We start from the raw sequence: 12,892 nt of genomic DNA on the forward strand, positions 1-12,892 counted from the left end.
GCTCCCGGTGAAAGCGCGCGTCCCTCGCGCCTTTCACTCGCACATACGGGAACCTCACGGCGACGGCGACGACGACGCCGACGGCAGAAATCTGCTTTGGAGTGTCCATATAATTGCTATCGCAACAAAACACGACCTCCTCGCTTTTTAAGCGAAGCTTTATAGGCTCACAAGTTTCGGCGGCGGCGGTGGTGGTGGTGGTGGTGGTGGCGGTGTCACGCTGAAAAGTGGGCCGATCCTGGCGATAGTGCAGAAAGGGTCCAAGCTCATTGGCACATACCAGGGACGAAAGAGAGAGAGAGAGAGAGATAACGAAATAAATAAATAAATAAATAAATAAATAAATAAATAAAGATAGATAGATAGATAGATAGATAGAAAATCACCACGAAGGTCAGAGAAAGAAAGAGAAATAAAGAGAGAGGGAGATAAAGAAAGAAATAGAGAGAGAAATAGATAGATAGAGAGAGAGAGAAAGAGAGATAAAAGAAAGAAAATCACCCCGAAGGTCAGAAAAACAAAGAGAGAAAGAGAGAGAGAGAAAGAAAGAGATATGGAAAGAAAAAAAAGAAAGAGAAAGGAAGAGAAAGTAAGAAAGAGATATAGAAAGAAATAAAGAAAGAGAAAGGAATTAAGAGAGAGAAAGAGAGAGAAAGAAAGAATATCACCAGGAAGGTCAGAGATACAAAGAGAGAAAGAGAGAGATATAAATTAATAATGAGAGACAGAAAGGAAGAGAGAGAAAGAGAAATAAAGATAGATAGAGAGAGAAAAAGAGAGAAAATCACCACGAAGGTCACATACACACATGACAAGGTTCGCTTACCCCCATTTTCTCTCCAGGGGAAGGGCTGGTGATTTTTTTTTCAGTGCAGTTTTTTTTTCTTCGCCAAAGGTGGCAACCGTATATGGTCACAGATTTCATCGTACTAATTCGAATTAGACCATTTCTTGAATAAATTGGAATGAATGAATTCTGAGATTTTACGTGCCAAAGCCACGATTTCATTATGAGGAACGCCGTAGTGGGGGACTCCAGATTAATTTAGACCACCAGGATATCTTTAACGTGCCCGCAATGCACAGGACACGTTTTTTTTTAATTAGTTGTAAGATTAAGGCAAACACAAAGCTATATTTCAGGGGTGCGCGAATTGTTTTTTTTTTTCAGACCGATTCGAATAGTGCCAGAAGCGAATCGAATTAAATATCGAATACCTTTCGAATAGTTTTCGAATAATGAATAGCCGTTATCACAATTAATATGAAGCGATGTTCACATCACAGCGTTGTTAAAGTTCGGAGAGAGCGAGAGAAATAACTTTATTTTGCCCAAAGCCAAAGTGTGGTTAGAGGAGGTGGTAATGACTAGAAGCCTCCCCCGTCCCCCCTTTAGACGGCGGCTGGCAGCCCCTGGGCCGCGGCGGCGTCCTCAGCCATTTGGACTAGGCTTGCTTGAACATCTGGGTCCGAGCTGAGCAGCACGGTCTCCCATTGCTCCTCATTTCTTATTATTAAACTTGGTTGTTGTGGTTTTGAACAGTCATTGTATATGATAATGTTTCTTTGGGCATGCCCAGATTATGTGTTCAAGATCTGCTCGGTTGTTACAATGCTTACATACGTCTGGGTGATACTGACTGAAGGCAATGGGGTTAGGGAATGTGTTGGTTTGTATTAGCCGCCAAGCCACCGATTGCCACTTGTTTAACGAGCAATGTGCTGCCGGATATCTAGCCCTGGCTAGTCTGTAATGATCAATGATTTCCCTAAAGGAAACCAGCCTATCTCTGCCCGACCGGCGGATTGCGAATGCGCCCGTGTTGGTGTTGGCGACGTCGTCTCGGTCTGCGAAACCTCGAGCCGCGTCTGGCAGGCCAGAGTGAGCTGGTGCGCAGATGATTTGTATTCCCCTAACTCGATCTCCGTGCAAACTAGCCTGGATGATTTTTTAGCCTTTGGCGATCGAGATGCGTTCTTAGCATAATTTAATATGGCTGTCTTTGAATCACTTATTATAATTTTATATTTGGGAGAAGATGTCATTGCTAGTGCAATGGCGACCTATTCTCCTACATCTGGCGTTGTTGTTAGGACTGTGCCTGACGCAATTGCATGTCCTTGATTATTGACTTCTGCCACTGCCATAGCATCTTGATGTTCGTTGTCGGCTGCGTCTACACAGAGCACATCTTTAGAATTTTCAAACTTTCTTCCTAATGCGTTGGCTCTTTCTTTTCTTCGTTCTTCGTTGTGCGAAGGATGCATGTGTTTTGGTAACGGATGGATATAGAGGTGTCTCCTAATGTCCGCTGGTATATCTGTTTTGATGTCAGTTCTGGGTTCATAGTTGATGAGCAGTGATTCCAGAATATGTCTTCCGGCTTGACTTTTGGAGAGCCTCTCCATCTGGGCAGTTCTGTGAGCTTCTATCAATTCTTCTATGGTGTTATGGAGCCCCAGTGCCTCGAAACGTTCATTCGAAGTGGAGACCGGGATCCCCTGAGCTTGCTTGTAGTTTTCCTGATCATGACGTTGATTCTTTTCTTTTTCTTCAGTTTTAAGGTCTAAGAATGGCGCTACGTGGACGATCCTTCTGAGAACAAATGTTTGAATTAGTCTGATAAAGCTATTTTCTTTCATACCGTGGTGTTTATTTGCTATGCGCGAAATAAGACGCGTTGTTTTCTAACTGTCTGATCGTTTCAATATCGTAGCCGTTGTTCTGAATCCTCATACAGAGGATCTTTATACTTGTAACCAGCGGTATGGGTTGTCCTTGGTTTGCGAAGAGCTGCATATTGGGGACTTCAGTTTTCTTTTTCCCTCTTGATGTTAATTGGCTGGTATATCAGGAGCTCAGATTTCTGCGGGGAGCATCCCAAACCTCTCGACCCAACGTATGCTTCTAACGCATCAATCGCCTTTTGCAGTGCGTCTTGAATATGACCATCACTGCCTCCCGCTATCCATAGCGTAATATCATCGGCGTATAGGCTATGATTTAGATCTTCAATGTTATTAAGTATTTCTCGGAGGCCTATCATGGCGATATTGAAGAGGAAAGGCGAGAGGACAGAGCCTTGCGGCGTACCTCTCCTTCCATCTCTAGTTCGTCCGACGCCACTCATCCTATTGTTAAGATTGCTCTTCTGTCAGATAGAAAGTCTTTGATATATTCGTGCGTTTTACGCCCAACTCCTAATTTTTCCAGGTTTTCCAATATTACTTCATGTTTCACATTGTCAAAGGCCTTGATTAGGCCTAGTCCCAGTATGGCCTTGGTATCCATCCGGGAGCAGCCGTCTCCGTCTATTATTTGATGCTTAATTCTCAGAATTATGTCTTGCGTCGATAACTTCAGGCGGAAGCCCACCATTGTGTGTGGAAAGGCTTCTCTGTTCTCAATGTATCTGTTTAATCTGTAGAGGACCACGTGTTCCATCAATTTCCCAATGCACGAGGTCAGCGAGATTGGGTTGAGGTTTTCAAGCTGTAGTTTTTTTTGCCTGGCTTCGGGATCATTACGATTTTTGCTGTTTTCCACTGTTTTGGGATTTTGCCTCTTTCCCAGCAGATGGTCATGTATTTTGTGAGAGCTTCAATAGACTGATCATCCAGGTTACGAAGCATCTTGTTGGTAACTCCGTATGGGCCCGGAGCGAATTTTGTGCGGAGGTTTTGAATAGCCCCTCGTACCTCTGCCACGGTAAAAGGACGATCGAGTGCTTCGTTGTATTCCCCTGCGTATGCCTTGAGATTTTCTTTGGGATTGGATCCTATGTATTTATCTTTAATTTTTTTAATTAACTCCTTGTATGTACCAGGGTAATTATGTATTATCTTGCTTAGGTTGTGCTTTCGCGTCGTCTTGCTCTTATCCAGATCGATTAGATGTCTAAGAATATTCCATGTTTTGGCGAGACCAATCTATAGATCCATTTCTTCGCACGTGCTGTACCAGTTTTGTCTGGTTAGTTGGTCCGCGTAATTTTCTATGTCCTGATTTAGCCTTGCAATGCGTCTTCGTAGGTTACGATTTAGCTTTTGTTTGGTCAATCGTCTTTGCAGGCCTTCTTTCGCTTCCTACATGTGTAGGAGCTTGGCGTTGGCTTGCTTTATCTCTGCTTCCTCTGGTATTGTCTTAGTTGCCTGGTCGACACATCTGTGCAGCTGTTCGAAATATCGAATACCTTTCGAATAGTTTTCGAATAATGAATAGCTGTTATCACAATTATTATGAAACGATGTTCACATCCCAGCATTGTTAAAGTTCGGACGTTTCTGTCATTACGTAGTACGTTATGAAGCATTGTTAATTACAAGCACAAATGGAGCATTAGGAACAAACAAGTAGTTGCTTCGCATGTACAGTGCTCTTCAGAGAGCACGAATGATCGCTGTACAGCCTGCAAAGTATGACTACCTAAGTGACGCAGCCTACGTCACTACGCAAATTCTCATGTTTTATGTCTATACAATGACCGCGGGGGTGAAAATTTACCGTACTTTTGCTCCAATTTTATGTTGTTTTTCTGGGGGAGGGGAGGGGGTGGCAGTTGACGTTCCGAAATATTCGAAATTTATTCGAAAAATACTTGCATTTGCGAATAGTGAAAAATGATTCGTTATTCGGAAGTTCCGAAAATTCGCACACCTTACTACCTTTTGAAACTCAGTCTATAGGCTGCTCAATTATGCCACCAAAGGTCGTAGGTTCGACCATAAATGGTGGCACCATCAATTTTGGTGCCATTGAATTTTGGTGCCATAACGCCGGACTGTCAATTTTTCGACCCCTGAGCCATTGTTTAATCATGCTTCCGCTTGTAAACAAAGTTTTCGGAGCAGACAATCTATGAAGAAAAACAACGCAGCTTTTCGTCACAGCCAAATTATTCGTCCTAGAATTGAAGGATGTATTTTTTAGTCCACACATGTTTTCACCTTTGACAGCGCTTATCCACCTCTTCAGGTGGAAGAGGCAGACATAACTTGCATGGTAAATCGCAATGTCCAAAGGAATAATAGAAATAATCACTGATTAATTTTCTGATTATTCCCTTTAGGGCACTTATATGGTGAGATTGGAGACACGAAGACGGGTAATAACAAATTAATATACACTGCGGATAACTTCCGAGACTAGCGCCACTTTCGAGATGCCCGTCCGCGAAATCTGCTGAATAACGCATTGCCATTGCGTTTACCATCGCCCCGGAATGGGTGAGGGAAGATTGTGGAAGGCTGTCACTTGGAACACCAATGTACTTAGTAATACATTTTGGAGACGGATATCTTGGCGCAAGTTGGAATACGCAAGCGCAAGACAGGGGTAATTGGAGATCGCAGGGAGAGGCCTTCGTCCTGCAGTGGACATAAATATAGGCTGATGATGATCTTGAAGCTGGTCTCATAATTTCAGCTAAGCGGACATGATTGCACTATTGCTCGGCTTCAGTATCGCAATTTCAATGTGCGACCTAAAGCGAATAAATTAAAAGCTGGGCAAGGGAACTTTGTTAATTAGGTAGCTGAAAATTGCGATTTCGCGTGCAAGTAATGGCCGCCTCTCCAGGTAATCTGCCTGCAAAGGCCGAATTGCGCTATAGGCCACAGGTGTTTATATTTAATTTGCACAAACTAAAAAAAAAAAGAAAAAAAAGAAGAAGAAGGAAACGCGTTGTACACGCTCGCGCGCCTCTAAATTCCAGGGTTAGCGACTGAACTGCAAGGAAACTTAAACAAATCCCCCGTTTCGAAGTCGTCAGCATGCAGGCGGGTGTACTGTATACAATCCGCGCGGTCAGATTAGCTTCAGAGCTTTTTTTTTTTTTCTTTTAGTCCTTCGATGACTAGAATGTTGCACAGAAGAAGAAGCCGCGCAAGCAAAACACTGCGACAGCCAATAAACACGATCCAGTTTCTTTTTTTTTTTTTTTTTGTCATATGACAGCGGCAAGGCAGAACGTGTATACATGTCCAAAAATGTATGCGATGGTGTGTGCTACATGTATAATAATTCCCGAACAACGCAACTCAAATAATCTCTCATTATTTTTATCGAGACTTGATGAAGTATAGAATTATTTAATCTGAATTACTTATTCAATTGCATGGTGAAATATTTCTGAAATTAGAAGCAGTCAATCACGAGGTGCGATCGACAAGGATGGATACAAGACAACAAGCAAAAGGGACACGTGTACCTAATTTGGACACATTAATTGTTACGATGGAACATACGTCGTCCACACCTCCAGGCTTACGTTTTACCACCATTCCTCGGCTGCATGCTGCTCCTTAGACGCGCCGGAACGGCGAATCTTCCGCCGGCGGTCGGTGTTACGTGACACTCGGCGACAAAGATAACGGCCACTGAACTGAAGGCCGTGACGCGCCTATCCGCCTGTGTACTTACCTCTATTTAATGCTTGCTGAGCTCATAGCTGTAAAAATAGCGTGACCATATTCCCACGTATACTTGGGAATCACTGGGTTTGGCAGTTCCTCTTTTTCTATTTACCGACAAGTAAAGTGGTCAGCGTATAATACTAAGGTGGAAGAGGCATGTAAAGAAGGTTTTGTCTGCAGCATTGAGGACCTCATTACAAGTGTGCTGGAAGCGTCTAAGTATACCCTTACAGCCAACGCTATGGTCGCTTCTTCCGCCACCTCTGAATTAGCCGTTTTTATTGATCCTCCCGACTTCGTGATTCACCACTGCCGGTGAGAAGGCCGGTCGGTTTGGTATTTCCGCCGCGTCCACGAACGTTACGGCCTTATTTGCTTGAAACTTCGTGTGGAGTGTTTTGTCCCTATCTGCTCTTCTGTCTGTGTGGTGGATAGGGTGCATGTTGCGAGGTACGGGCGTGATCTTAGGGTGTTGCCGCTGATTCAAGGGAATATCTACTTTGGGGGCCATTGTAGGTGTGTATCTGATCCCCGTTTCTGTTAGCGTGAAACGGCCCACTGATGTCTGTGAGAGCGTACTTAGCCGTAAGGTGCGCTTGTGTCATCTTGTCTGGGGTGTTGTGTACACCTATAAAAAAAAAAGAAAGCTTGGTCGTTGATGTACTCGTCGGCGGTATAGAGAAGGCGCTGGCCTCGGTAAGTCCAAAATCCAAATGCGCCAGGCCTCTCAACGCGCTCGCTTGCCCGCGAGGAGTTCATAACTCGAAGGACCGCTCAGCAGCGTTCAATTGGACATTAATGCTTTCGCATTCACAACTAATAATTGCTTAGGATTCCTCGGATTTTATTTTAAACTACCTGCGTGTAATGCGATTCGTTGTTAAGAGCGAACACGAAATGGCCTCGAACGAGCGAATGTCCTTACGTTCCAAGTCAATCGTATATATGCAGCACGTGCCGAGGTGCAGGAGGGCGCAGATCACTCTTTATAGGCACCTGTGTCATACACTGACGTTGTTCTTTCCCGCAACACGCAGATAGACGCACGCCATAATCGGCATGAACGCCACACCTGGGCTCTCCTATATTCACAAACAATGTGCGATAATATCCGACGTTTTGTCCCTGTATCTTCAGTGGATGAGCATCAACTGCTTTGGGCATGCCTTAGGAGAAACGCTAACCGTGAAAAGGCATTCATTGCATGGCTGTTAAGTTACGAGCTTACCAACCCAACAACTACAACCGACGGCTCAATGAGTCGTAATTCATGAACAACACATTTTACGGCATTTATAAGTGACTTTATAATTTGCTTGAAACATGCTTGAATGTCTTTAATTTCTGTCATTCATTAGGCCGGATAGCAATTTCCATGAAAAGAAAGAATAATTAAAATGCTCGCTGTGAGAGTGCGCCGAACCGTATCTTTCCACCAATATTGGGGCTCGACTGCAAGGCTTTTAAGCTATGGGGAAAAGCCAACCACATACTTTATGCGCGGTACAGCAGATGATGATCATGACGGCGGTGTTGACGATCAAAACGTTTTTAGGGGACGCAACGCCCTCAATTCAAGGCAGTTTTCTTTTTTCTTTTTAAGCGAAGCTTTATAGGCTCACAAGTTTTGGTGGTGGTGGTGGTGTCACGCTGAGAAGTGGGCCGATCCTGGCGATTGTGCAGAAAGGGTCCAAGCTCAATGGTACATACCAGGGACAAGAAAGAAAGAAAGAAAGAAAGAAGGAAAGAAAGGAAGAAAATCACCAGCCCTACCCCTGTCGAGAAAATCGGGGTAAGCGAAGCTTGTCGTGTGTATACCTAACATCCTACTTTCCCTACCCTTTCCTACTACTTTTCATCCCCTTTCATAGTACTTGTCCTCCCCTTTCCTTCTACTTTTGTTTCCCTTTCGTGCAACTTTTCCTTCCGTTGCGTTGTACGTTTCCTTCCCTCGATGTATACACTAATTAAACGTTTATGTTTTATTACCGTGACATGTCGTGAACTTTAATTACGCTACCCTGACGAAGGTCATATACAGACACGACAAGCTTCGCTTACCCCCCTTTTCTCTACAGGGGAAGGGCTGGTGATTTTTTTTTTTTTTTCACAGTTCGATAGATGTAGCCGCGAGATACTGCTTGTATTCTGGAGATGTCGCTTGGTCAAGCCAGGTCAGGCGAAGCGGGATCCGCAGCTATGCCAGACCACTGGTCTCTTTCCAAATTGAGCACATTATACAGGGAGTCCCAGATATCATGCATCATGTTTTTAAATAAGATGGGCCATTCTACGCGAATATAAAAAAGTACATGTGGTTGAAAGTCGAGTAGAGCAGCCGCCAGTAATTTCTAAATAATTGTAATGAACAAAATTTTTAATTACTGCTCTGAATGGCGTGCTATCAATGAAGAATTTCTAGAAAATTGAAATTAATTTGAAACTGACATGTGTTCAGCCAAGTTCATTTTTCCCGTTTTTTTTTTTCGGCTGATAAAGACAGCCTGCGGAAAAAAATTACTCGCCATCCCGGCCCTCTATCGGAGGCCTCTATCGGCCCTCTATCGGATGTCTATCGAAGCTGTGGGGAAAACCGCCACTACAACTGCTGAGGGGGGTATTCTTAATATAAATACAAAATTATTATATGGCCCATGAAGCGAAAAATCTGGCGTTAACATCCGATGGTACAAAAACCTATTTCACCAAGTGGTGACGTCACGTTTGACATGATGACGCATCGTGATTACGTCATCACCTCAAATGTCGCGTGATGACGTATAATACCAAAGGTCGTAAACGTTAAGTTACGTGATAACGGCATCGTCACGTCACGATATCGCCTGATGACGTCATCACGTCAAACGTGACGTCATGCGATGACGTCATTGTAAGGTGATGATGTCACCGGATGACGTCATGTGATGCCTTGTGGAGAACCGGTACACTGCACTTCCCGCTTCTTTGCACTGTCTCCGGGATCGGCCCACAATGACGTAACGTGATTGCGTAATTACGTCACGTGAGGACGTGATCACACCAAAGATCGCGCGATGACATTATCGCGTCTAACGTTACGTTCGGTGATAATGGCATCGTCACGTGACGATATCGCATGCCCACGTCATCAAGTCAAACGTTACGACACGCGACGACGTCTTCTTCAAGTGATGATGTCACCTGATGACGTCATGTGATGCCTCCTGAAGAAGCATCACACTGTGCGCTTCCCGCTTCTTTTCACTGTCTCCGGGATCGGCCCACATTTTTGTGTGAGCAAAGGTTGCGCACGCGGACACGCAATATACCGACCAACTAGAGGCTAACAGCTTCGCTGTAATATCACGTGACTAACCAACCGCCCGCACCAAAAAGCCGCGCCCTCAAACAGAGAGAGAGAAGTGGTTCCGGATGAGAAAGGAAAAAAGTTGACGCTATATTCTGCAGCCATTGAGGGAGCAGGGCTCAGCGCCAAATTCACACCATAGGAGTCAGTGAGCGCATTCTTTCCACGACGCATCAACTACCAATTATCGGCACTCTTGTCAACACCAAGGCGCCGCGCCAGATAAATAGCCATCTATGCCCCAATATATAAATAGCCATCTATGTCCGGCTCCTAGGTTCGGTCTTTCAGTTTCCTAGAAAGGGAAAGATGTTTTCCCATATGTTCAAATTATGACCCAAAGCAATTTAATGTCTCCAGCTCATGCATAAACCATAGTTTACGTATTTTCTGACAGCATTGACTTTGAAAACAAACTTAGTAGAATATCCCACCTGTGCCAGGCGCGTCGAACATCTTGAAGAAGGAAACTGCCCACTGCAGTTCCACGTGAGTGATGACGCCAAGTATCTGCGATGACGCAGACATGAATGCTATGCATTGCATTTACCGGGCGTTTCTACGAATACTTTTAGTAATATTTAAAAATGGCCGTCCAGAAAAAAAAAGACGTACGCATTTCCTTCAGATACATACTATGAGCGGTGGCGACCATGGGGTTACGGATGATACGAGATTATTAGTCGCTAATTAACGAAATCTAATAATTAACTTTTAAGCTATTAATTTTAGCGGCTCATCGTAGTTCCGGAATTGAAGCGAGCTCTCCGTACAACCCATGTTAACTTATGGATCTGGCAAACTGCGATTACCCGCGGAACAGTGGCACGACGAAATTCGGTTATCAGAGCGCACGGAACCGAAACTGCGAGGTTGCAGCGCGCGCGTAGCCGCGCCCCTCGAAGCGACATTCATTCTGCCTACGTCATTCTGCCTACGCTGCAACTGCGTATGCGGCAGCTGCGCGCATTCGCGCGGCCGTATCTTGAGAGCGATCTGCGTTGGGAGCAGAATCTAGGGGTATCATCATCATCATTTGATCATCACGGTTCAAATTGACCAATCGTGTGCGGTTCGCGGTTCAAATTGACCAATCGTGGGCGGCTCGATGGAACGGACCGCCTCCGTTCCATTTTGGAACGCGTACAAGATCGCGCCCTAGGTGCGTCGGCGGTTCGTAGCTTAGTGCGTGCTGTGAGTTCTCGGCGCTCAGTTTGCGTTGAAGCGATACACACGAAAGTCACTTCGAAGTGCTCGCTGATGCAGCCGCGTTTCCTCGCGCCAGCGTTTTGACAGCGAATGTCCGCGGTCATCGAGTGTGATGTGTTCATGTTTGCTGTGCGCGATGACACCATGCTTGTTAATTTAGTAAGCAAGCGAGTGCTTGCAAGTTGATACAGCCGATAAAAGTACTATCTTAGTTCGTATGGCACTCTGCTAATTTGCTATCGCAACCGATGCTCCGCCTCTCGGGCTAAACGCGTTGTGTATATATCTGCAAAAATCGGCACAGCTTCATCATCTTTCGCTGTCGTTACTTGACATCTTGCATTACAGACAGTTGCAATAAAGCAGTGAACTTTCACAACGAATCTGTTTGACACATTACAAGCTTGGAAAGCCACAGGGTAGCACCAGATAACATTCTTAATTAATAGCATCCAAATTAAGACCTATGCCGGGATTCGACGTCGGACTAATGTCCAATGACATCCTAGAAAAGACATCCTGGGGTTCCCGTAGGACATGTTTGAGTGTTTCCTTTGGAATGTTTTCAGGATCATTCTGGCATCCTTAGGACGTTCTCAACATCCGAACTGCGAGTTTGTCATGAGTGACAGGGCTAAACACGTGCGGCGAAAAAGGCGCGAAGGTGTATGTGAAGAAGACGACGACGCCAGTCGGCAAAACGAAGGTTTGGGAATGAAACCAAACCAAACTTTGGGAAAGAAGTTGGGAGCATTTACTAAACGAAGAGAAAATTATGCAGATCGGATCCACGCACTGTGGGAATTGATTACGCGAAGCTTTCTGTGCTGTTTGCGTTCATTGACGGCGATGTTGACGGCATACGACAGTCGTGACGTGATGCTAAATGTTACCTTGCCTACACCACTTGCGTTTGCCCACGTAGTACAAAGAACACAGAGAGACGTGCATTCATTCACTCATTCCTTTACTGAAGAGAGCATTTTCTCTCTCCCGTGTCATGTTAGGTGAAATGTCACACGCGCAGAAAGGTAGGTTTACCCGTTTCCCGACTGCGTCGGTACGGGATCCGGTTCTACCCATTTCCTGCCTCCTCTCTCTCTCTCTCTCTACTCCCTCTATATCATTCTCCCTACCTCCTCCCTGGACTGTCGTTGCTGTTACGCGTGAGCACGGAGGCAAGCGCGGTAGCTCCCGCAATGCTTTTGCGGAGGGAGGGGTCACATCTAATTACGGGCGTCCAGAGGGTATAGTGACGTGCCCCAGGGCGCGTCAGAGCTAGGGCACTGTGACCCCGCTCTACCAAAACGTCGTTGACGTCGCTTATCTCGTTTCCCGCACCCCTGCTGTGAGCTCTCAATCACCCCCTACACGGCACGTAAGGCAGCTGCAGCGGATGTAGATGTAGAGCCTAAATGGTAGTGGCACATACCCATTCTGGGGGATTGGCCAAGAACCGGGTAGTTCGACATAATAATAAAAAAAAGATAATTATAAAATAATGTAAACAGAATTTGGGAATAGGTGCGTATATGCGAATAATTAGATTACTATATCTTATGATTTTAATAGATTGAAGGAATAGATGAAAACTCCAAAAAAGAAAAATAGCTAATCTAATCGATTTTGTGGGCCTCGACCCTTGGGCACAGCGACACGAAGGTTGGCGATGTCATCCAGGATTTTATTGCAGGGTCAGAAATATTTTGATTATAAAATCAGAGCAGCAGTGGAAAAGTCAAAGGGACAGGCAAAGCTTCGCTTTAAAAATGAACTGGGACACTCGATGCGTGAAGCGCGAGAGAAGAGGAAGAAAAAGAAGGTTAAGGCTGCTGGTTCCCTCGTGGGTGCGTGCCATAAGTTGTGGGGTCTTATTCGCCGTGGTTGCTCAGTGGTTATGGTGTTGGGCTGCTAAGCACGAGG

Source organism: Dermacentor silvarum, chromosome 4, assembly GCF_013339745.2.
Source record: "Dermacentor silvarum isolate Dsil-2018 chromosome 4, BIME_Dsil_1.4, whole genome shotgun sequence".
Taxonomy (NCBI): Eukaryota; Metazoa; Arthropoda; class Arachnida; order Ixodida; family Ixodidae; genus Dermacentor; species Dermacentor silvarum.